This window comes from Sturnira hondurensis, unplaced genomic scaffold (assembly GCF_014824575.4).
Source record: "Sturnira hondurensis isolate 20B ecotype Veracruz unplaced genomic scaffold, ASM1482457v3 Scaffold0002638, whole genome shotgun sequence".
In the NCBI taxonomy this organism is placed as follows: Eukaryota; Metazoa; Chordata; class Mammalia; order Chiroptera; family Phyllostomidae; genus Sturnira; species Sturnira hondurensis.
Window position 1 is genome coordinate 8,150,913 of NW_028075269.1, and position 26,093 is coordinate 8,177,005.

Here is a 26,093-nt window from a genome sequence, read left to right on the forward strand (position 1 = left end):
AAAGAAACAAGATTCAAAGAGAACATTTACACTATTAGACTATAAGCAGTATATAGTACATATTCAATAAAAATTTGATCAAATATATTGATATATATTTAAGATAAATTATAGAAGCACTCACTACAAATAAGCGAAATGATAAATACATATCAGCCTCTTTGATCTGATTTTTTATCAGAACCAGAGGTTCCCAGACTTTAGGATTTCACAGACTGTTTCAGATACTCACAAACTGTGAATTTTTTATTTTACCACGAAAGGATGCTAAAACACAAGTATGTACACACACACTCACATACACACCACCCTAGACCATCACCGACTACATTTCATTTTTAAAAAATTAAAGCCCAAAATGCAGGATGACCAGAATTTCAAAATGAAGAATAATTCTTCTCAAGGAAAGCTGATAACATACAATGAAAATACAGCAACACACACAAACACTTTGTCTTTTTTCTCACTTTGTTATGATACTACCAGGAAAGTTTATCCTTTTGTTCTTTGATATACTTGACTTAATAACCCATTTCAAAACTCAGGCTTCCCACTAATTCTGATGGGCTCTTTTTCCATCATCTGGATCAATAGCCAGCCTTCCAGGTGCCTGTTTTGTACATGGGGCTGACACCTGTAAGTTTGAGGCTATTTTGCCTCTGAGAAGAGTCTCTGATCAAGTTAAGAAAAAGCCAGCAAAGCTTTCATTTAGAATGGAAGGGTAGATAAAGTGCTTCTCAGATAAGGTTAAGTTTAAGGAGTTCATCATCACCAAGCCCATATTATATGAAATGTTAAAGAGACTTATCTAAGAAAAAGGAGTTAAAAATATGAACAGTGAGCCCTGGCTGGTGTAGCTCAGTGGACTGGGCGCGAGCCTGCGAACCACACGATCGCGGTTTGATTCCCAGTTAGGGCACATGCCTGGGTTGCAGGCCAGTTCCCAGCAGGGGACTCACGAGAGGCAACCATACATTGATATTTCTCTCCTTCCCTTTCTCTCTATAAAGATAAATAAATAAAATCTTTAAAAAAATATGAACAGTGAAAGGACAGCAAACTCACATTTATTAACAACCACACCTAAAACAAAAGCAAACTAAGCAGACAGCTAGATCAGGAGCGGAGCCACAGAAATGGAGATCACACGGAGGGTTAGCAACAGGGGAGTGGGAGGAGGAGAAGGGGGGAGAAGGTACAGAAAATAAATGGCATAGAGGGTGGGGAGAAAATAGACAGGGGGAGGGCGAGAGTAGTGTGGGAAATGTAGAATAGAAGCTAAAGAACTTATGACACATGGGCATGCACAAAAGGAGGGGAATGTGGGGGGAAAACAGGACAACTGTAATGGCATAACCAATACAATACAATTAAAAAAGAAAAAGCTAGGAACTTGTTCATCTTCCATCAATTCATTTTGATAGCTTATAATTCTATAAAATTATAATTTTTATAATTTACTTTATGTTTTAGCTTCTTCTGAGAGAGTGCAAGGATTTAGATGAGGAAGTTTTCCAGGAGCTTCCTGGATTGGGAAGCCAACACGAACACCCATGAGACACCTGGGTAACTCCCAGGCTTTCTGGTAGGAGCTCAAAGCAAACTTTGTCTGCTATAGGAATTAAGAGAAGTCACTTGTCGGTCTTGGCTACAGGTCCTACACAATGAGGGTCAGTATACCTTCTTCACAAGGTTGTGAGGACGGAACAAGATGCACAGCACAGTCTTCAGCACATGGCACACTTTGTCCATTAACACAGTCTCAATGGGTTCAGGCTGAAACTGCAGTTAGAGTTCAGACAGGCATGTTAATTAAATAAGTGAAGCTGAAATATTAGAACAATTGGAGAGAGTAATGGAGTCTACGGCACACTGGAGCACACACATACCACAGAAAACCTTTAAACTCATCTGTTTTATTCATTCACTTAAACAAAATACTGCACATGGAGAACACCACATTTGGAGTCCCAATGGAGCCCTATTCCCTAGTTGAGGGCCTTTGGTAGGTAGAATCTGAAAAGACAGTGAAGAGTTGAGAGTTTCAGTGAATGGAGAGTCTTTGTTTTTTTTTTTATTTTAAGAGAGTTGTGAGCATGGTCTCTTTTTTTTTTAAAGATTTTATTTATTTATCTTCAGAGAGGAAGGAGAGAGGGAGAGAAATATCAATGTATGGTTGCCTTTCATGTGTCCCCTGCTGGGAGTTGGCCTGCAGGGAACCAGCCTGCAACCCAGGCATGTGCCCTGGCTGGGAATCGAACTGTGATCCTCTGGTTCGCAGCCCCGTGCTCAATCCACTGAGCTACACCAGCCAGGGCCTGAATGGAGAGTCTTTGAAAGCTACATCCATGCTTGTAGTAATTATAATGTCTTCCCTAAAGCAGCCAATCGCAAACACATACTATATTCCTAGGCATAGCACTTAGCGAGTATCTAACATTCTTATTTTACATTTTTGGTCTGCCTATTTCATGCCAGAATGGAAACTCCATGCAAACACAGACTTTGCTTCTAAGCCTGGTAAAAGAAGGTGTTCCATAAGCATTTGTTAAATGACTAAATGGAAGTTATTCTTTGTTCCTGTGGGTTTCTACATAGAATCACTACTTTCAAGTTCACAATTTTAAGCTTCTGAAATGTAACAGTTTTATCTTCCCCCTTTGAATGCAGACCCGGTCTGGAGAGCAGTCTCTGGCAGCCCGGTAATTCAATGAAGAATAGCCAGATAATAAATGGAGAATTCATTTCCAAGGTGTTAGATGAGCAACTGGGACTTAGTAACTAATTGCAGGATGTCACTGTCCCCCTGGGACTGGAGTGACAAAAGGAGGAGGCACTGTTGCTAGAGGCCAGGACCACCCTAACAGCTAGGACCATACTGACCCACCCAGTAGAAACTCGGTCCACTGAGCAAAGGGTTCTGGAGGTTGGTGAGCAGGGAAACCTGGGAATCCTAGTAGGCAGCATTCAGTCTGCCATGTGGTGCCGAGAGGAACAGGACAAGGAGTGGAACGGATCTGAATGCAAAGAGTAACTGTTACCATAGGTAGTTAGCTTGATATTAATAAAGGAAAGAGAGCAAAAAGGATTAGACATTGAGCTGAAACAACTGGGGAGCATAAGCCTGTTTACTTCACCAGAAAGCTACAGCTTCACACCACGGGGCATTCAGCATTTCTAAGCCGAGAGGATAGCACTCCTCCCTTCCCCTTTCTGGTACCAGATTGCTGAGAGGTGTAGGAGGAGGTGCTTGACCCAGAGGCCTGTCAGTCTAACTGGGGGGTGTGGACCTATCCAAAGCTCCCAAAGCTTGGGAAGTTGATTGATTCTTTTGAAAAAGCATCTGGTCCATTCCAAACCCAAACTATTACCCAAGAGAACAAAGAGGTTCTCTCTTTCAGCCACATCATAATAATGCTCTCGCCCCATTGAGTCCATGTGCTCTTTCTTGCCTAGGAGCATACAACCTCGTGAGTCTAGCAGCTACCGGGGCCCCTGGCAGACTGCATGAGCTCCGAAAGACTAAGCTTCAATATGAAGCAGAAACTCTGGACACTGGCTTTAGTTTGGGCCTTGATGAAGACCAGGCTGGACTTTTTCCATGGCAGGATGGAGGGAGACGGGAAATTGGAAACCCAGGGCCAGCCTTCCACTTGAGTAAACCATCTTGCCACACCACAATCTCTTGTGTGTGGGTCCTTGACATGCTTTCCTTGTGACCCTATTGAAGAGCCTGATTTCTACCGACAACACTGTGACATGCGGGGATGCAATCCAAGGCCAGGGACCAAGCTGAATTGCTATTATTTTCCCCCACTTTAAATGCTGTTTGCAAATTCAATTAAAGCAGGACTTTCTGGCCCCCAATACCTATGGAATGTCTGGATAAATGCATCTGAAAGAGATAATTATTAAGGCCTGTACCACCATGCCTTTCTGATTCTTTTCTGAACCAAGTCTATTTGGTAAAAATGGAAAACTATGTCTGATGCTATACCTATTCAAACACCCTTCTCAGCCTCTGAATTATGTGTGTGTGTAATATTACAACAAATACTTTAAGCATATGCACATAGTTCAAATTTTTATGTTCACACATGACAGAACAGTTAACAAAAATATTAATCTCTGTTTGGTTTTCCTCTCCCTTATTCCAAGGCCTTTGTGATCTTTTGCCTCAGGGGTGTTTATATCATGGTTTAAGTAGAAGCTGCCAGAAATACCACCTGACCCCACCTTCCTGACTTTTGTACGTCAACCCGCTGAGGAAGAGGGCCTGATGAGTGCCTTGGGGACATGGGTAAAGGTTAAGGATTACGAGAAACAGTCAAGATAAACTGGAGGGGCAACTCCTCTATAGTTGAAACAGAAGGTCTGTCTTTACTAGTGAGGCCTCAGCTCAAATTCCTGGCAAGGGGCAGGGTGGGTGGGGGAGTGACCTACCCCCAGAAAGAACAGCCAAATGAAGTCCCTCCAGGGGACAAACCATGCCCTCACTCAGCTTTGGCAGAGATTCCCCCATCCCAAGTCAGGGAAAGCAGAGCAATCATTTGCTTTCAAAGGACCAAAGTGCGGGGGGCGGGGGGGGGGGGGCTTCCACATGTCCTGAATCTCTTAAGGTGCTGGCTTGGGAGCCAGGGCAGAGTGAGCCTCAATCATAGGTAAGATCTAACTTCTTCCTATGCTAAAGGGTAAAGGCTCAGATTTAGATGTATTTCAACTGTGAAAGCAAACAAGTAAGTTGATGTGAAGTGTCTTGCATCTTGTATCAGTGGAATAATATTCACACCTGCTACACATGTTTAAATGTTTAGAAACAAGTTGCTAGTGCAGAGTTACAGCTCACACTTTGGGTTTTCTTCAGTAGATGCAGCTATTAGAATTGCAGGGAGTAGGGGGTGGGGGCCAGTGACCTTCAGAATCTCTACCTCGGAGATGGGCTTGCTGATGGTATAATAGAACCTATGGTAAAGACGGCATGGATGTCTCTTAGAGGTCACTTGGGGGAACCAATCCCACATTCTACAGAGAAGGCAACAGAGCTCCTCAGAGGCCCAAATGCAAGTAAAAGACGTCATGCATTACAACAGTTCTCCAGCTTCAGTCCTCATGCACTAGAGTCATGATTCATTTGCCACATCTGGGCACCACCTGTACTAATATTTGGTGAATATTTCTCTACATATGGACTCACTTTTACTACTTAAATAAGTTTATTCGCACCCTACACAACAATATTCGTGACATCACAAGGTTGGTGCACTACATGTGCACACATCACACACACACACACACACACACACTTTTCAACGTGCATGCAATAAATACAAAATGACTGAAGAACAAGCGGTCAGCTGGGCACTGTCTGAGATTATGTCATGCTTCCCTACGTGGCAAAACTTAGCACCGTTTGGGGACTTCATCACATGCATTTCTGTAAGAACTACAATTGTTCTGGATGTTCTAATGGCATTTTTTCCCCTCTGATCCCATTTTTCAGATGTGACAGTCTTCTAATAATGACTGGTCTGAATATTAAGATGATGCAGAGAGAGGGAGCAAGGTAGGGGAAAGGAAGGAGGAGAGATGAGATAATAAGGAGGGAAGGAGAGAGAAGAAAGAGAAAGATGCCCAGGCAAGAGATCCAAACAAAAATGTCAACGGCACAGGAACCTCTGTGTTTGTGTGTACATGGTATGAACAACGTAATTGCGCCAGGAAGTCTGTTTATCAAAAACACGGTTACCTCATAAGAGGTGTATTATTCCTAAACAATGGTACAATGCTGGTCCCAAGTAGAAACCTGAAAATACAAAGCATTTAGGCTCTCCTCCTCCAGATTCCTCCAGACCCCCTTGGAGTTCACCCTGTCACTGGATCTTTGCCTCTCACCCTACAGAGACGCACAGCTAACCACACTCTACAGAGACGCACAGCTAACCACACGGCCTCTACACCTTCCCCACTTACCGTCCTTATCAGCTCAGGAAGAAATTTCTGCAAAACTCTTCCTCTGGTCACTGATATCTGGGAACCAAATCCATTAAGATATTTTTGACCCTTACTCATGCTATTTTGAATGTCTGGTGTACAGGAAGGAACTGATAAAAATAGAATTACAATGCCCTTACTGCCAAAGTAGCAAAGGGGCTGATTAAGATTGATGTCTGAATAAATATACAATAGCAGGCCCTACATTTTAATAGCCTTTGATGGAAGCAGAAACAGAGTGCGGCTTTCCCTGACTGTAAATGTGTACATTTTTATTCCTTTACCATGTACTTTTTCCCTTAAAAGATGGCCCCTCTTCTTTTAAATATTTAAGGCCTTTAGAATAATAATGATAAAAACATAAAATAATGGCTAACACTCACTGAGCATGGTTCTGGGAAGTTTATCTGTGCTAACTCATCGAACCCCTACAACAAACAACCTGATAGGCATGGCTAGAGACTGTTATTTCCTTTTTACAGATGAAGAAACTCAGAATCAGAGATGCAGCAATAGCGTAACGGAGAGATCCAAGCCCAGTCCTGTTTCTCCAAATAAGCCTATTAGCTTGGGGACTAACTTCATCGCTCTTCATCCCAGCCTCCTCGGTAGTGAGAGGCATCTAAGATACAGGTTGCCATGTGGGCTACAGGAGAGGTTTGTAAAGTCCTTCAGAGTGACTGCCACAGCGCAAGCCCCACGACACACCGCGTGATCACCACCACCACCACCACCACCACCACCACCATCACGGTCATCATGACCTTTCCTTCCTCCCTATCTTCCACTGACTAGCAGGAATATTCTCTCTCTTTCTAAATATATATATATATATGCATATATATATATAATTGGTTATAATATATTACCCTTTCTGTATGTTGTTGGGTTTGATGTGCTAAATTTTGTCAAACATTTTTGTGTCATATTATTACATCATTTGGGGGGGGGAAATGTCTTTGTTAGATTTTGTTATTAATGTTATGCTGGCCATAAAATGAGTTGAGAAATATCCCCTCTTCTTCTAATTTCTGAAAGGGCCCGTGCAAGATTTCGGTTTTTCTTCTGTGAATGTTTGATGAAATTCACGAGTCAGGCCACCCGGGCCTGCAGTTTTCTTGCTGAGAACGTTTTTGGAAATGAATTCTATTTCACTGTTACATAGAGGGCTATTCAAACTTTATGTTTTATCTTTTTTAGTAAATTGTATTTTTTTAAAAAATTGTCCCCCGCACTGAAGTTTACTGGCATAAAGTTGTTTCTAATGGCCTCAGCGTATTTTTAATGTTTTGAAGATCTGTAGTGATACCTCTTCTTTCATTCTTGATATTGGTNATGTTATGCTGGCCATAAAATGAATTGAGAAATATCCCCTCTTCTTCTAATTTCTGAAAGAGCCTGTGCAAGATTTCGGTTTTTCTTCTGTGAATGTTTGATGAAATTCACGAGTCAGGCCACCCGGGCCTGCAGTTTTCTTGCTGAGAACGTTTTTGGAAACGAATTCTATTTCACTGTTACATAGAGGGCTATTCAAACTTTATGTTTTATCTTTTTTAGTAAATTGTATTTTTTTAAAAAATTGTCCCCCGCACTGAAGTTTACTGGCATAAAGTTGTTTCTAATGGCCTCAGCGTATTTTTAATGTTTTGAAGATCTGTAGTGATACCTCTTCTTTCATTCTTGATATTGGTGATGTATATCCTCTTTTTCCTTGGTCACTAGAGGTTTATCAAGCCTTGCTGACCTTTTCAAAGGTCAAGTTTTAGCTTTGCTATTTTCTGTTTTCCATTGTATTGGTTTCTGCCCTTCACTTTAGTAATTCCTTCATTCTACTTACTTTGGAGTTGTTTTTGCTTCTGTTTTTCCAGGCTCCTGAGATGGAAACCTTAGGCAATTGGCTTCACATTTTTTCTAATATAAACATCAGAGCTAGAAATTCCCCTCTAAGCAGTGCTTAACTGTATCTGCATATTATGCTGTGTCATATTTCCATTACTGTTCATTCACTTCGAAATCAGCCCTCAATTTGGTCATCTCTGACTCATTTAGAAGCATGCTGCTTAATTCCCAAACATTTGGAATTTTCGAAAGGTATTGTTATTGATTTCATTATTTTCAGGGAATGATTTTATGATTTTAGATTTTAATGCTTTTAGATTTACTGAAACTTGTTTCATGGTCCAGGGAATGGTCAACCTTGGTGAAAGTAAGTACCATGTGCACTTGGAAAGAACGAAGTTAGCTGCTGGGTGAAGTGTTCTACAGATACCAAGGCCAAGGTGGTTAGTAATGTTGCTCACAGCTTTTATGTCTTACTGATATTTTGGTCTCGTTTGACAATGAATTAATGAGAGTGATGTGTTAAAATCTCTTACAATCATAGGAATGCCTCTTTCTCCCTTTAACACCATCAAAATTTGCTTCGTGTATTTCAAAGGTCCAATGTTAAGCACATATACCTTTATTTGACCATTATGTCTTTCTAATGAACTGACCCTTTTATCATTGTGAACGTCCCTCTTTACCTACGGTAATACTATTCTTCTTAAAATGTATCTTACCTGATATTAATACAGCTATTCCAGCATTCTTAGGCTTCCCATTGGCCTGGCATATCTTTTCACAGCTATTTACCTCAACCTATTTGTATCTTAGGTTTAAAGTGTACTTTTATCATTTAAAGTGTGTTTTTATATTTAAAATGTCTCTTTTAGGTAAAATATAGGTGTTCTCTAATTTATTCAAATAATCTTTGCCTTTTAAGTTCATTCCATGCAATTGTTCATGTGAGCAGTTATAAGTCGTGTCTTAATTATTTTGTTTGCCCTCTGTTTTTTGTGCTTCTGTTCATCCTTCCTGGCTTCTTTTGTGTTAGTTAAAGATTTTTTTTTTGGAATTCAGTCTTACCAATTGGCTCCTAAGCTGTATATTATATCTTTAGAAGTTGTTCTAGGGGTACACTATACACCCTTAACACTGTACCGACAAGTTACGCTTAGCACAGCACCATTCCACAGAACACGTAAAAGTCTTTCAGTCACGTCAGTCTCTTCACACTACTGTATGACATAGTTGTCACATCCCCTCTATAGATGTTATAAACACAAGGACTGTAATATTGGCTTTAAACCATCATTTATATTCTTGAAAATAATCAGTGGGAAAGTAAGTTTTATATCCACCCAGATATTAACCATGTCTGCGGCTCTTCGTTCACTGCTGAAGATTTGAGGTCTCGCTTCCCTTCAGACTGAAGAACGTCCTTGGATACTGCTGGTGGTGCGGGTTTGGTAGCAATAACTTTTATTTATTTCTCTGACCTGAAAATGTTACTGTTTTTATTCTTCAAAGATGCATTCATTGGCTATAGAATTCTGAGATCACAGGCTTCCTTTTCCTCCTGCTCTTTAAAGATGTTTTACTGTTTTCTGCCCTCCATAGTTTCTTTTTTTAATGTAATCTTTATTGTATTTTTCCCATTACCATGTAATCCTCTTATACCCCCTCCTCCAGCAATCACCATACTGCTGTCCACGTCCGTGAGTCCTTTTTCCTTTCTGCTCTATCCCTCCGTCCCCTACCCTCACTCCCCAGCTGTCACCCTGCTCTCCATCTCTGAGTCTGTCCGCATTTTCCTTGTGAGATCAGTTTGTTCATTAGATCCCACCTGTGAGTGAAATCATATGGCATTTGTCTTGCTCTGACTGGCTGGCTTATTTCACTCAGCATAATGTGCTCCAGGTCCATCCATGCTGTCACAAAGGGTAAAATTTTCTTTTTTAAGGCCAAATAGTATTCCATTGTATAAATGTCCCATAGCTGTGATAAAAAAAAATTGGTTTCATTTAAGACACTGTCCCCCCATTGGTGCTGTGTTGTTTTTCATCTGGATATCTTTCATCTCTCTCTCATCTCCCTTTCATCTCTCTCTCTTTCATCTCTCTCATCTGCTCTCTCTCTCTTCATCTCTTATTTTCTCATTTTTTTGACTTTCAATTTTCAATTTGACTATGGTATTTTTCAATTTTCAATTTTGACTATGGTATTTCTGGGCATAGCTTGTTTGATATTTTTCCCTATTTGGAGTCCACTGAGCTTCCTAATCTGTAAAGTTATGTCTTTCACCAAATTTACGGACTTTGGGACATTATTTCTTCAAATAATTTTTTTGGTTCTACTCTCTATTCTCCTATGGGTCTCAAATTACTTGTCCATTAGACATCTGATTATCATCCTACTGATACCTGAGAGGGCTATTCATTTTTTTCAATAATGTTTACTCTCTTCTCTAGATTATATAATTTCTATTGCTCTACCACAAAGTTCATCCACTCTTTTTTCCTTTTGGTCCACGGGGTATTAAGCCCATGTAGTGAATGATGTATTCAGGCATCTGAATACATCATTCCAAAACTTCTTTGTTCCCAAACTTCTACTTGGTTCATTATTTTCTGTATCACTTCTGATTATCCTAGCTTTATAGTCATTACAAATATATTTCCAACCCTCACTTAGCATAATTCTAATAGCTGCTTTAAAATCCTTTTCTGACAATGGCTCTTCACATGTCAAGTAATACTGTCTGTTCTCAAGATTATGTTGTGGAGACTCGTGACTGTGTTATATTTCTCAGAAGAATGTTTATGGTTTATTTCAGCAGGCAATTCATTTGGTTAGGATCAAACTCTGCACTCTGTCCTCTCTGTGGTGGGCAGCAGTTCAGTCCTCAGCTCAGACGCTTTCACTCTGCCCATGCACGTGTGACAAAAGGAACCAACGAGACACTTGAGCAGAGTTTCTATACAGATTTGGGGCTTCCTCTTGGCGCTCCCTCTTTTTGTGGAATTCCCCCTCATTGGCTGGTAGCTCTGATTACTCTAAACGCTTTCAAAAGGTTCCTCCTGCCAAAAAAGCAAACAAAACAACAACAACAACAAAAAACCCACAAAAAAAAAACAGTGCAAATTCTGTCTGAATTTTAGCCACCCCGTGCCATAACTCCATCTACCTCTGGCTGCTCTCGGGGCAAAAACACAGAAATGGAAAACTCACTCTATGCCGGTTGCTTCCTCTAAATTCCCCTCCAAAAATCTCTCTGCTTGTGTTTATTCTCCAAAACCCGTAGGTATTTATTTTGTTTTTCTAGAATTTATAGTTATTTGTGGGAGGTTCGATCTTTACAAGTTTATTCTTCCATAATCAAAACAGAAATCCATTATCACCTTTTTCATAAAATTCAAAACCAACAGCCAAATATTATTTAGATATGTATTTGTTAAGATACATTTGAATACGCAAAAATGATAAAGATAAAATTCAAATTAAGGTATATACCTGGAGAAGGAAGACACAGGGATTAGAGAGGGAAAAACACAAAGAGAAATAGAAATTATTGTGTGTGTTCAAGTGCTCTGCTGTGTGTGGGCTAATGGCTGTTCACTACATTATTCAGAAAAGGATCAATAATATGATACTAATAAGAGCTACACATACACCAGTGATGTAAATGTGCCATGAACATTTAATTTAATTTGATTAAATTAATTCTGCCCACCTAAAAACAAATGTTCACAGAGTCCTCATCTTGTTCTTAGACTCCTGAAAAGTCCCATGATTCTGAGAAGCTCTAGTCACAGGGTCTATGAAATAGCTAAGGATTTATGAGATTCATTGATAGGTAAAATTTATGGACCATTCAAATTTACGCACATCTTAGACACACGGTTAATAATGAGAAACCCCCTAAACAATGTTGCTGTTTGCATGAGAAGAAAAGACTGATAAAACCAGGCATGTGTCTCTTGTTTCTTTGTTCCCAACACGTACAGGCTCTTTGACAAGACAGAAAAAGTTCCTAAACAAGACAGAAAAAGTTCCTAAGGGTTTTTGGAAGCAAGGAATGAAAAGACAAGAGACCGAAGGGAAGAATGCTGAGACATTCTCAAAGAAGGAGAAAACTTTAGTGTGCATGCTTAAAATCATGTCCACAAGTCAAGGACCGTGGGACATTTTCCCAGAGGGGACTGGACAAGGAGCCTCTCTTGTCTTAGGATCTTAAACTGGGCTGAATGGAACACCAGGGAATATGCTGAAGGGAGGGAGATCGCACTGGCCGCAGGGGTGGAAAAAGTGATGCAATCCGAGAGTTCTTTCCCATCTCTAATTTTATGACTCCCTGTAAAAAGGAAGAATTCAAACCACTTCAAAATAAAATCACCGGAGAGACCTGGCTTCGAAGGCTGGATCTGATGAGAACTGGCTATTGATCACGATTTGTTTTCCTGGGTGATAACCACGGAGCATGACAAAACACTCCTCCACCTAACTACTGCTTCTTAACAAATACAGGGTCAATTTTTACACGGACACAGAATATTTCTCTGGGAATTGGGAACAGGAGGGGGATAATCCACAAACAATATCATTCAAAAATAAAGGCTTTGTTTCCCGACAATCAAAAGCTTGACAAATCACAACCCATGCTGTTATTTCTCAGGATATTTAACAGAGCACAACAGGAAAGCTCTTTTCCCCCCTGACTTGCTATACCTGATTTGATTTTGAGGACTTCCAATGATAAATTTTTAAAGAAAAAAAAATACCATGAGATTTTCTTTTTTTTCCTTTTACTTAATGTCTTTAATAGTAAATTGTCTGTATTTTCCCCAGTCAAGGAGAAAACTCCTTTTACTGCTTTCAATGAAACATCCATAAAAGCACATTTTAAAAGCTATGCTTTATAAAAGGATGTTTTGTAAAAAAGGGACAGAGAAATGTGTTGACTGCTATAAAACTCAGATCTCCGATCCACTGAATACCCCCATGGGTGTGAGGACACAGGTCCTCTTTGGGGAAAGGTGCTGGAGAGGCACCCAAGTCTCCGTCAGGAGCAGATGCTGATAAGACAGGCCCCGAAGGAATCCTGTCTGGACTGTTTCAGCTGGAGGGTGTTGGCGTAATGTTGGTATTTGGCTGTGATCTGGAGGCCAGCGAAGGTCAGGCTGGACAAAGCAGCGCCTAATGAAGCTGCTAGTGTCTGGGGTGAAAGAGCCACAAAGCCTTTCAAATTAGCAGCTGAATCCTGACACTCATTAGTGATTATATATGCAAGGGCTGCAACTTAAGCCCCAACCAGTAAAACAGCCTAGACACGCCACCTATACACAAAGGAAATAAAGTATGTACAAAAATAAAGAACTAGAACCTTTTCAATGTCTTCCCTTTCACATCTTGACATTTTCCTTTTCTTCCTTTTTTAAAAAAAACATATTAATGACAGGACTGCAGTTACTTACCTTCCAATTTAGTACTAAAATAATTACCACCACAACTAAAATGAGACTTCATTTATTTTTAAATCAAGGAAGGTCTAGTCAGAAATTGCTTCTGCTAAGTTCTGTACAAGACATAATATACTCTTGTTAACTAACAAAACCAATAAATCAAGCTGAAGCACTTATTAAAGTATCTAAGAGCGCTAAATTTATCACTGATGACAAATTTAATCCGGGGCTCTGACAGTTTGCTCCTTGCATATACAGTACTCCAGCACAGTTCTTTCTTTTGTGGGGTGGGGGTAACAGTTATTTCACAAGTAATGAATGCTGAAATTCTGTAGGAATTTTTAGAGATGTAAAAGATGACTTCCAATAGAAAATGGTTTTTCCCCCAAAGTGTCATTGTCCCTGGGAAAAGTTACGCATTAAAAAAATTCTTTATCAGCAAATCCTATCATTCACACGTTAGAGTTGGCAGAATTTTTTAAATGGTGATCACGAGCCTTTTACGAGGCAATTTATAATCATCACTCCGTTAACCCACACTCCATCTCTACAGTGAAGTCACTGCCTGCCCCTTGATAATGAAGATAAGAAAACTGAGAGAGAGTTTCCCCTCCTAACAGGTCGAGTCATTTCAATCTGTGGCAGTCGGTCTGCACCAGGGAGGGTGGGGAGGTAAAAAAAACAGTAAGAAAATTCACAAAATTGTGTTGGGCCTTATAATTATTCAGTACTGTCGCTAAGAGGACACCATTCTCAATTTAAGTATCAAACGAGAATTACATTCCAAATCCACCTACAACTATGAATAGGTAAGCTTTGCTCGACACCTTCCTTCTAGACTATGCAATATGAATAATGCCTTATTTTCTGTTCCACTCAACGGCACAGTGTAGTCATCAGTACAACACAGCCAGACTACACAAGTTATATTTTCAACAAACTTTTCCTCCTCCTAAACCGTAGGTCTACAATTGTACATCAGCATGTTCGGGCTGCCTTGCCAAACAGTATTTTCTTTCTTGACAATGCAATCAGCATATAAAAACCGAACTTCACCGCCTGGTCCCAGTTAACGCAAACTGAACACCCTAAACTGCAGCCTGACAAGGGGAACGCATTTAAGCTCTGGGACAAAAGCATCCAAGTCGACCTGTTTTGCAGACTGATTAATAGAAACAAGCTCCAAGGACTAATCACAAGTCTAGAGAGCCCTGTTTTGCAGATTAATAGAACAAAGACACAGGAGAGGAGGGGAGGTTACAGCACTGGAATACAAATAAGCAAAGGTAGGCACCAGGCTTTCCTCTTCTGGAGTCACATCCTTTAAAGCCAGACTCTCAGACCCCAAGTCCCTGGGCACTGCATTCAGCCATAAATCAAAATGCGGCTCTGGGTTCCCTCGGTCACCCCATCACCAAACAAGGCATCGAAGTGCCACCTTCTTTGGAGATGTCGGTTTCAAAGAGGAAATGGCATCTTTTGGCAGAAAGATGCTGGCCCTGGATGCTCTCTGGGAATCCTTCCATTTCAGCGGGGGAAACCACAAGCACTTGTTGACTAGGAGGGCGCTTCCACCTCCCCGTCTTTTGCAATGGCTCGCACACAGGTAGCCTGTGAGTGTGTGTGTGTGTGTGTGTGTGTGTGTGTGTGTGTGTATGTCCTGGCCCACAAATACACAAGAGCTATCAACACAACGTAAGCATAAGATTGAAGAAGAGAGTCAATTGCCAAATTACCCCTAGACACATTTTATAAGAGAATATGGCTCCCCCCCTCCCGACTATAAAAATACCCACTGATAGAATATATAAAATCCCAGGTAAGTAGAATGAAAAAAAGGAAAAAGAACATTCCTAAGAGAAAAATCGCTGTTATTCTTGTGGTGTACTTACCTCTCGGTTTTCATGTTCTCTCTCTATTTGTATGTTTTTTGTAATGCCATGATCCCTCTGTATATTTTTACTGGAGGTATGGCTTTTGAAATGCTTACTGCTAAATATAAGAAGAAAAACATATCATCGCTCTCTGATGTTAATTCTCAAATGACTAAAACCAGGTGATTGTATGAATGTTTGCTGGAACTGTAAAATCGTCACCCGTGTTAAGTATCTGGTTCAGTGAAGAGAGTTCGCATAGCTTGGGAAACAATGTTCAGGAATTCAGATGTCTACTTTTTGCATGATTCCTATTCTTTTTTTTTAAATTTATTTATTTATCTTTAGAGGGGAAGGAGAGAGGGAGAGAAACATCAATGTATGGTTGCCTTTTGTGCGTCCCCTGCTGGTAGTTAGCCTGCAAGGAACCGGCTTGCAACCCAGGCATGTGCCCTGACTGGGAATCGAACCGCGATCGTCTGGTTCGCAGGCCCACGCTCAATCCACTGAGCTACGCCAGCCAGGGCCATGATTCCTATTCTTGATGATTTTCTGCAGTAACTATTTCCTTTCACCTTGTTTTTCTTAGTCTTACTTGTGGAAACCCAGAAAAGCAGCCTCCCACCACCCTCCACCTCCACCATTCACAAGAAGAATATTAGGTTCAATGGACAAAGAGAATACATTGTTTTCTGGCATATTTGTATTCTGCTTCATCAATAATCCAATTATTCTGTTTATCGCCAATAATCAATGAAGGAGAAACACATTATATTTGTAATGAAAACCCTGAGTAGCCACAGTTCCAACATCTCAGAGCTGACTTCGGAGCATGGTTTACGCCTGAGGCTGACAGGCTGGCCCAACTTCCCAATTTCCAAAGAAGTGGCCCTGCTTCTCTCGGACACTTCAGAGCAGAGTTCACACACCATAGAAGGTCATTTCTATGGCAAATCACCTTGAAAACCCGTACTCCCCCATATATCAGATTCTCAACAGCGTTTTTGAATGTAGGAAGGCACTCAGTACACCCAACACTCCCTCGCCCTTCACGGGCCTGTCTCTGAAGCTGCTTTGCCAGCGCAACCACACAGCATCTGTCTCGGGTGAGAGCTGTTTAAAAAGCACAGAGGTCAGAGCCAGCACACACACACACATACACACACGCACACGCATACACACACAGCCACACCCAAGTTTTCCATCTTTTTCCTACTCATTCTGCTGGACCAACAGGTAAATTCTTCACCTTATAAAAGTACATCTTTTAAAGGGAAAGGCTGAATGTGGATAAAAAGAAAAACTAGTCTTTGCTGTTGTATCTGGAAAAAAAAGAGAAACATGAGGAATTTTTGCAACAGAGGCATGAAAGCATCGCCCAAAGTCCTCATTCTCAAATGCTTCCTCCATAGTAATTTGCTTAAATAATACAAGAGCAAAACCCACCAGTGGAATGTCTTACATCTCCTCTCCACAGTTTTTTTCTGTCCCTGAAGTTGTAATACCAAAGGAAAAGAACTAAAAAAGTGGTGAGAGGTGGCGAATAACTGCTTGGCGGCGTGTTGCCCACTAGCTTTGTCATCCACAACTTCTGAGTAGGTTTTAGGCTCATCTTGAATTTAGTCTGAAAGGATCAAAACAAGAAGGTGTTTTCTACTAATTCTTCATTCAAACTAAAACCAGGGGTCAGATGATGGTTAGCGAATTGGGGATTGGACTTTTAAATCATTAAGACAATGAAAACATTCTTCCCCTAGCGTGTCTTTGATAATCCTGTTGTTACTCAGACCATGGTACTCTGAGGTGCTTCCCATTGCTCACGAGACCTTCTGTGGCATGAAGACTCAGTGCCTCTTAAGGGATTCAGATTGGATTCAGTGTTCAGACTGATTATGTTCAGTAATTTCAACACATACAGTAGCTTGCAATGCAATGAGAGAAACAGCAATCTCCAGTTATTAAGCTAGGCAGGCATCAGAGCCACTTAGTGTTAAGTGCAATCATTTTGTACAGAATATGTAAAAAAGGAGGGCAGGGGGAGGGAATAACCAATTTTGGGAAAACTGGAAAATCAAGTGTGTCTACTCTGACCTTTTTTTTCTTTTACAAACATAGTATTGGTTGTGCTTAGTCGTAAGTGCTGATTTACTAAAGTTCATGTGAAATGTCAGCACCATCAAGACTCTGACGCTGCCCCTGTTTTAAAAAATGTGACCTATCTTAACTCCGCCATGCCAGACAGCAGGCCTGAAAGTATCTGAATTCCTCAATAAATATCACCCGCATCTTCAGATGCTGTCTTGGGAAGTTTTATTCTGGGAAGAATCTTATGTAGGCTAGCTAGATCTTCACTATTTTCTCCCATTTGCCTTTCAGACACCAATGTTTCTCTCTGTCGAGTTTTCACTGTAAGTTTCATACTTGGACATTCCTAGTCACATTAACTCTATTTACACGTTAACTGGGCTGATCTCTTCTAATATTTGAGCAAAACTGTCTTCCCATAGCCTCTCCTGAATTAATGCAGATTTGTAATTCATCTTCTCTGCCTTTTGACAGTATGTAGACACATTCTGTACAAACCCAGGGGGTCTTTGAACTTTGTCACTAACTTCCTTCGCCCACGGCCCTCACAGAACATTCCACATTCACTTTAGAGTCTCACCCAAGATCATCTTTATTTTTCTTGGGCGAAAACACAGTACCAAGTGTTACTCATAAAGTCAAAATGATACTCATGTAAATGACCTTAGCAATGTCCACATTTCTTCTTCTAACAGACATCTATTCGCTCTTTCATATCTTTGGACCAAATGCAGCCAATGTATGGGGCTCCTTTCTTATACGGTGCCACTTAGCCAGACCTGAGGCAACTGGCGGTGCTAAGCAACTGTACAATTGCCTTTAAATTTCTCTTTCTCTCTCTCACATACATACACAGACAGTGGTAACCATTTTCTTAGACTAAGTCACCTCATTTCCGCCCCCTTTTACTTCTCCCTTTTAGTCTGGTATGCCATCATAAAAAAGAAGAACAAAAAGCAAACAAAACAAAACAAAAAAAACTAGTAGCCATTATAAAACTAAACAATTGGTACATTTCAGGGAAGAAAATAATACTTTCTGAGCATCTACCGTGTACCAGGAAGTTAACTACCTTATCACATTTTAATCCCATGAACAACAACACTGACTAGTAAAAAAAAAAAAAAGGCTTTGGGGTTGGACTTCCAACCCCAGTTCTGTTATTTGGGAAATGGGTGCCCTTGGGGGAGTAACTTCTGCAACCTGTAATTTCATCATCTCCCAAATGGGACTTGTAAAGTTGCCTTTCCTGGAGGGTTGCTGTGAGGCTTAAAAACAACGTTACATAAGGTACCTGTATGTGGGTGATGTTCAATAAATGGTCAGTATCATTTGCACACCCATTTGACAGATGAAACTGCCATTCAGGAGAGGAAATAAGTTGCTTAACAAGGCACATGCATTCTAAATGATACACTGCGACTCCAGCTTGCTGGGGACAGCTGTGTCTGAATTCCAAAGCCCACAGCGCTGTACCACACACTGCCTGCCCCCACCTTCAGCAGGCGGAACAGGGCTGCAGCCTTTTAAACCAGGTCCAGCCCGAGGATCAGACCACTCGGTGCATGCCTTTCTTCTGGGGAGGTCCTGCCAGAAGCTGGTTAACCTGAGGACCTGATGCTTTAAAGGATGAGGGGATCAGCAGGAAGAGCTGCAGGCCAGTGCCCGCGAAGCCTTCACTGTCAGAGGGATGTCCCTGAGCACACGTGGCAGGCTGTCCCCCAGCAGGCCCCCCAAGGGCAGACTCATCAGAAGGGACGGAGGGTTATCCTGAGGCTGCACAGACGCAGTACCTGGCGGAAGGGGGGCAGAAGGTGGAAGCTGGCAACCGCCCCACCTCTGTGCTCCGAAGCCCAGCTCACCTGCATTGCGGATCATCTGGAGGATCAGCAGAACAGTGCAGGTCCCTGGACTTACTTACGAGCACATCTGAGCTACGGGGGGGAAGAAAGCCCCAGGAAGGCAGGGCAGCAGCAGTGATGCGAACCAGGCAGAGACGGGTGGAGACTGTCATCGGGGCCCCGAAAGACTCCCTGATAACACTGGTAACACCTGGAGAAACTCACATTGCACTTGGAGTTTACAGTATAAAATGAGAAATCGTGTTTGCCAAATACCTTGAAAAGAAATGATACAGAATCTACGTGACTTTAATTCAACTCTAAGAATTCAACCCCTGAGAATTCCACCACTGTGAAAAGAAAATACTAACTATTTGATAACCGATTTCTAATGTCCCAAGGACTTGCTGAGGGCCACCTGGTAGAGGTTCCTACCAAACTCACACCTTACCCTGACTTCCTTGACTACAGCCAGAGGAGGCATTCTCCAAATCTAACAGAAACTTCCATTCTTGCTCACAACAGGGAGATAAGGCATCTGAGGTAAAGAAGTGACAATAAAGAGCTTAAAATACTTTGGGAGCCTTTCTTTGAAAATTCTCACTGCCTTGGAGTTAAGTTTGTCCAGCCACTCCCATCCTCAGCCTTAGTAAACCACATTCACCGGAAGAGGTGCTGCTATGCTTTCTGTGTTCAGGAAGGACCTGGTATGTCCATGAAGTTCATGGACATAATTCAGCGCTTTGTTTCGTTCCATTATGCTCTGCCACCTCTGGTCGACCTTACAGATTTGTGGCTATGCTAGATCATCTCGTATGGCAAATATTTTCTTTCCTCCTGCAGCTGTGTAGACCTTCAGTCCATCAATGAGAGACACGTCTCTTATTCATTCATTCAGCAGATACGGACTAAGCAGCCACTCCGGGCCAGCACTGGGCTAGCCTAGGGCATGCACAGAGAACAAAGCAAACAGACTTCCTGCCCTCACAGAGCTTATACCACGTTATAACCTCCTTCCATCCACCAGCAGCAACTGTGGGGTAAAAAGAAGCCTGTCAGTATAACTTGAGGAAATAAAAGAACACCCAGGAGCCAGCCAATTGGGTCTCAACGTGAAGGTCCAGGTCTCTGTGGCATGGTGCCTGGACTCACGCCAGGCCTGACTTCAGAGGAGGCACACGGCCAGCACTTCCTTCTTGGTGCCTATGCCCAGGGCTGCTGTCTCTCTCACCTGCCACTTGGTGCTTTGGAGGGAAAAAGCCACATGCACCTGACACCTGGCCCCCTGATGGGTATGCAAGGGAAAGAGAAGCTGTCTCTAAAGTGCAGAAAGACCAGAAGGAGCTGATCTATGTCTTGTGAGACACAGACTTTTCATTTTGAAAACTGAAAACAACCTTTCCTCTGCAAAGGTTGAAGAGCACACCACATAAAGGATACAGGATGGTTCATTTGTCATGTACCCTCAACATGCCTCCTCCCCCCACCCCCGCCCCCAGCAAGCACCTCATCTCTGAGCCCTGAGAGCTCCTGTGGCGTCCTGGCCTGGATCTGTCTGCCCTTGTAACTGGGCGGAAACAGCCCAGTGTTCCAAGTGGCCACTGCCTGTGTTGCTGCAGGTTGACGAGTAGAATAGGGGGACTTCTGTGGTTATTAAGATATCCTGGTTTAGTCTAGAGACCTCAGTAAAGGAGCTCTGGATTTTAGCCCCAGTTGTCCCCATAAGAACTCTGTGACTTTGGGCAAGTCACCCTGACAAAAACTCCATCTTGCTCTCCTCTGTCAAAAGGGGGCTGGCTCTACGGAGTAGCCTTATAACCACTTGTAAATGCTGGCTACTATTGTTACTAATACATCCTTTGCCTATTTGAATTGTTTATAATTGCTTTTCAATTTAGATTTTAATTATTTAGAACGGTTGTGAAGCCCAAGTAACACAGGTGCACATTCTCTGAGTTAAAAAAATACCATCCAAATTTATTATTGTTGTTTGCTAATTGAGTTTGTCTCTCAGAATGGGTAGGCAAAAACTGAAGTTACGCAAATGCTGATATTCATACGACCTCTATCTATGCCACACTGGTCTATGCAACCACCACCAACACATCGGCTAAAGGCACCAGGACAAGCTTCCGAGGTTTGGACGGAGTGGCTGGAAAGGTGCAGGTGGATCCAACGTCACAAGCTCTGCATTAACCAGCTTTCGAAATGCTGTTTCCTGACACGGCTATCCACGGGAGGTAGGAAGCAAAGTGATCGGTTTTGCTTTCTCCTTTTTCAAATAAACAGGGCCGTTGTTAAACCAGAAGAGAACCTGATCCCGGGCGGCTCTAAGAGCAGTCAGCTGCCTTCTGAAATGGGCAAAAATGTAAACAGAGCCTGAAACTCCAGAGCAGGGCAGAACAGCCATAGGTTTCATAATGGGAGAGTCCATGGGCCCCGAGCCAAGAAAAATGAAATGTTAGCCTGGGCCTTTAAACAGAATCATGTAAAAGCAGAGTGCATATTTGTTTAACACACACACAGAGACCTTCTTCTGTGCCAATACCTTTCTGAGGCTTCCTGAATAAAAGCCGGAATCCTGAGAACGTGGTACAGAACCAATACTGTTTGTATGGCTCTTTACTGTGAAAGGACTTTCCTGCTGAATGGGGAGTTCTTTCTTTCTTTCTTCCTTTTTTTTTTGGGGCCCAAGTTAATTACAAGTATGACTGAAAATAAAATAAATGAGCCCATTCCACCCATCCCCATATCTGAATTCTATCATACGAGTTGCCAATTGTTTTTCTAATCCTTTCACTCGATATCTGCTGTTAATTTGTTTGCTATTTCAAGAACTTGAAGACTGTCATCAAAGTACATGATGCATTACAAAACTTATAATTGGAAATAAAAACATCTGAAGCTTTTCTGACAGGGTAAACATAAAGTACTATCACACTGAACAGAACAAGGAAACGTGAGCAACCTTGTAGCCATTGGTATGCAAGCACAATTATAAACGCTGCAGAGTAAAATCAGCACTTAACTCCCACTTTAAAAAATGCTGAGAAAATTACATCTAAATGAATGAATGAATTCAACACGTTTATGACCCGACATGGGGAAAAGAGAGGAGGGAGAAAAACACAAATCCTGCTCACACTTCCTTTGAAAATGCAACTCGAATGGGCGAGCTCTTGCTACTTCAGCCGTTTCAGAATTACACAGCCTAGGCCCCGGATCTAATTTCCTTGCTGCAGAAGTTAAGGCACTTCCTCCACAGTTACTAAATCTGACAAATTACACCTGGGTCTACTCTCACATGAAAAAGTGTGCTCTTTGTTCCTGACCCCTTGGTCAGCACAGAGATCAAATTCCTGCACATCGGAAAGCCCCCCTCATATTCATTAAAAGCCACGGGAGACCAGCTCTGCACTTCTGTGGAAGAGGGGAACGAGGTGCATGCAGGCTGCGGCTAAGCCACACAACGGCTCTGCGCCGGTCGGATACATAGACTCTTTCCTTTTTGCAGCCTGGCTGCTGCTCAGTTATACCTGGATTTTGTTTTTCTTCTATACAGCATCTTAGTAACAAAAGAGCACTTGAAACTGGGGGCAGGAGAGAAGGGGCTAGCGGATGTTTAAATGCCAAGCCCCACCAGTGAGTTTACTGAAACCTGCTCGCACTATGATGCAGGCTCCACAGATCAGTAACCAAAACCACAAAAAAATATTATACGATTCCACTGCTCCTCTCCCCTGGCCAGACAACTGGTCAGTCACCGCAGTGGCCAATATTTGACAGAGTAGAATGGTGTCTCCTGTTTCTAACAACACTCAGCCTTTGGAAAAGACATTACGGAGCTGAGAGCGGTTGTGACGAGGAAATCAGGAACCATCTTGGCAGCAGAGAATCAACATGAGGGATTCAAGAAACTCACCAGCTTCCCTGTTGTGACAGCTCAGTCTTAGGCAGACATAACTGTCTCACAACACAAGACCCTTTTCTTCTGTCCCCCAAAGAGGGCGGGAAAAGCATAATAGGAGAAATTAAGAAAGCGCGATTGAACTGCTACTCCCAAAGATAACAACACATCGTGCCCGATTTCTTTCTTTAAGATGTTTAGAATAACGAAATGGTGAAGAAAAATACAGCGGTACCTCGGTACTCATCGTTAATTTGTTCCAGAACCGACGAGTACCGAACAATGAAGCATTTTCCCTTGGGGGGCAGACTCACGTAAGTTTCAACAAGTGGGGTGAGTCCTGAGCAAGCGCGGAGGGCTGAAACATTTTTTTTTTCTTGTCAAAATGTGAGAAGTACAGAGCTTGACAAGTTCTGAAGCTGATGAGTACAGAGGAGTGACTCTGGAAAGAACCCACACAACCTGCCATCAGACCTCTGGAAGCAGGGACATCCCCAGGAATGTGTCACCCCCTGTCCGCCTTCCAGGGGGCAGCACCTTTCTCCCCGGACAAGCCATCCCACTTACAACTTCTTCAGGGCAGGCCGCTGAATTTTCCCAGACCTATACGGAACAACATCCAAGCCCTCTTCCTCGGGGACGGAAGGAGCACCACAGTGCGCGTCGGTTGTAAACACACGTGAGTGCGCTGAAGCGCTGTCAGTCTCCTTCCACATACAAATCCCTGCTAAACTGTAAATCAGAGACACGCCTTTCGTTCTTCCTGATCTTCAGGAAGCTCTCGACTGTGCTTCAAGTTGTAAACACCCATGAAATAACCCTTCATAGAGGGGACCGAGTCACACTCCACATTTTTTAGATATGTGAGTCGTAGCTATCTTCCTGGTCAGATGGCAATTACTTTTGAGAAACCTATGAGAGGATGGAAATCCTTCATATCAAGATTTTTACTTGATTTGTTTTTAGATTCAAACCACTGGCACTATCAGCAAACCAGAATTTAGTATTTCTTCCAAAAAGTCATTAGAAAAGCATGTCACTCACCATCCGTTTAACTTACTCGGGGGCTGCCATTTCTAATAGGTTATTAAGCAGGCATTCATTCACCTCTGAGCACAACTCAGGAATGGAAAAACCTAACTTCCGAAAGGAGAAAGAAAGATGGTAACTTAGTCTCCAGTTAAATTCTTCATAATGAAAGAGGTTAAAAATCATATATGATATTTAAATAAGCATGCCCGCAAGATTCCGACGTTGCCCCTGTTTTTACCAATAGAGAAGTTAAGTGAGTCAGCCAGTCAGCAGAGGCTGAACTAGGGCTAGACCCACCCTATCTGAGGACTAGTGCAACAGCCTTCGTATGAACTGGACAAAGGTACAATGTAGACTGGAAACACCAACCCCACTCTATCGGTGACAGCTACCACTTATCAAATGCTCCCTGGATGCCAGGAAGTGTTCTGTGTGCTGCGGACCCATGAACTCATTTATCCTCCTGACCACCACGTGAGGGACGTAATGTTGCTATCTCCCACTTTTAGAGATGAGAAAACAGACGCATGGAGGTGTTCAGAAACTCGCCCCAGGTCCCAAGGCTGAACAAGTCGGGGATCTGGGAAAATCTGCCCTCCTCGCGTGGAAATGAGCACGTAGGCATTCCTAAGTCAAGGTTCAGATTTTCAACAGTCCTGCGAATATTGATTTTAACCTTCAGAGTAAGATCCAAATTACTGATGCCTCCAAAATACAGGATGAGACAAGCTTTCTTACCATCAACCCCTGCAAAGGACAAATAGCAACAATTCCTCCGAGTGAGGCAAATTCCACACAAAAATCTCCCTCGTTGTAAGGACATGCCAGGTAGGAAGCAGTTCAGACTTTCTGGAAATCCCAATAAACTGTGCGTAAAACAACCTCAGGAAAATATTTCAGATGGCTAAGAACGTCTATTCTCTTAATTTTACTATCTCTTCCAATATTAAAATAAGATTTTTGCATGATATGAATCCATTTCAGACATAAACTTTGTCCGAGTTTGTACCACCACCAAAAAAAATTATCCCTCATCCCCATCACATTATTTGAATTACTCTGTTGTTGCTGTTTTTTCATTTCTTGACATGCTGCAAGCTCTGGTTCAGGACCCAAAATCTCTCCCTCCTTCATCACGGCCATAGTCTGATTTGGCTAAACCTGACCCTAAACAGGCTTGGATGTGCTCCGACAATGGAGGAAGCTTGTTGGCATCTCAGCATTTCAGCAACTACCAACCCTGGGGTCTCGGAAAAAAATCCTGTTTACTCTGGAATAACCTTCAATCTTCAGTGCCCTTTGAAGATTTTTCAAAGATCATCTGAGTTATTGAAAAAAATGATTGTAACTCCACAAAACTACTCTGCCAGTCAGAGGTCATACCCCAGCCACCAGACAGTCATTAAGGGCCACACTGGACATCCGGGGCAGCTCTCTCTCTCCACTCCTCTTTACCCAGAAATGTTAGTATCAACCTCCAACACCACCCCGAGCTCCTTTGTCAGATTCCTGTTTAATAAGACTAATCTCGACTCTTTATTCTCTTTTCCCTTTACCATCTTCTCACATATTAAAAAAAATGAACTGATGTACGTGACTGAAGCTGGATAGGTCCATTGCAGACAATAACCACAAATGACCACCGCCACCTCAGCCACATCTCAAACCCTNGGACATCCGGGGCAGCTCTCTCTCTCCACTCCTCTTTACCCAGAAATGTTTGTATCAACCTCCAACACCACCCCGAGCTCCTTTGTCAGATTCCTGTTTGATAAGACTAATCTCGACTCTTTATTCTCTTTTCCCTTTACCATCTTCTCACATATTAAAAAAAATGAACTGATGTACGTGACTGAAGCTGGATAGGTCCATTGCAGACAATAACCACAAATGACCACCGCCACCTCAGCCACATCTCAAACCCTGTTGTCAGTCTCAAATCAGGATGCTACCAGTTAGTCTGTGATTCTTGGGCAATCACTTAGCCTTTCTGTGCCTGAGTTTTCTCATCTGCCAAATAAGAATCAGAATAGTGCCCATCTCTCAAAAGGTATTTGAAATAAACCAGATGATAGATATA

The 26,093-nt window shown here is 42.1% G+C and overlaps 1 protein-coding gene across 4 annotated transcripts in view; it reads right to left on the reverse strand.

Annotated features, from left to right (window-relative positions):
* The window catches only part of MPPED2 (metallophosphoesterase domain containing 2), a 164,507-nt gene that overhangs the window by 52,761 nt on the left and 85,653 nt on the right, over window positions 1–26,093 (reverse strand). The window lies entirely within an intron of this gene.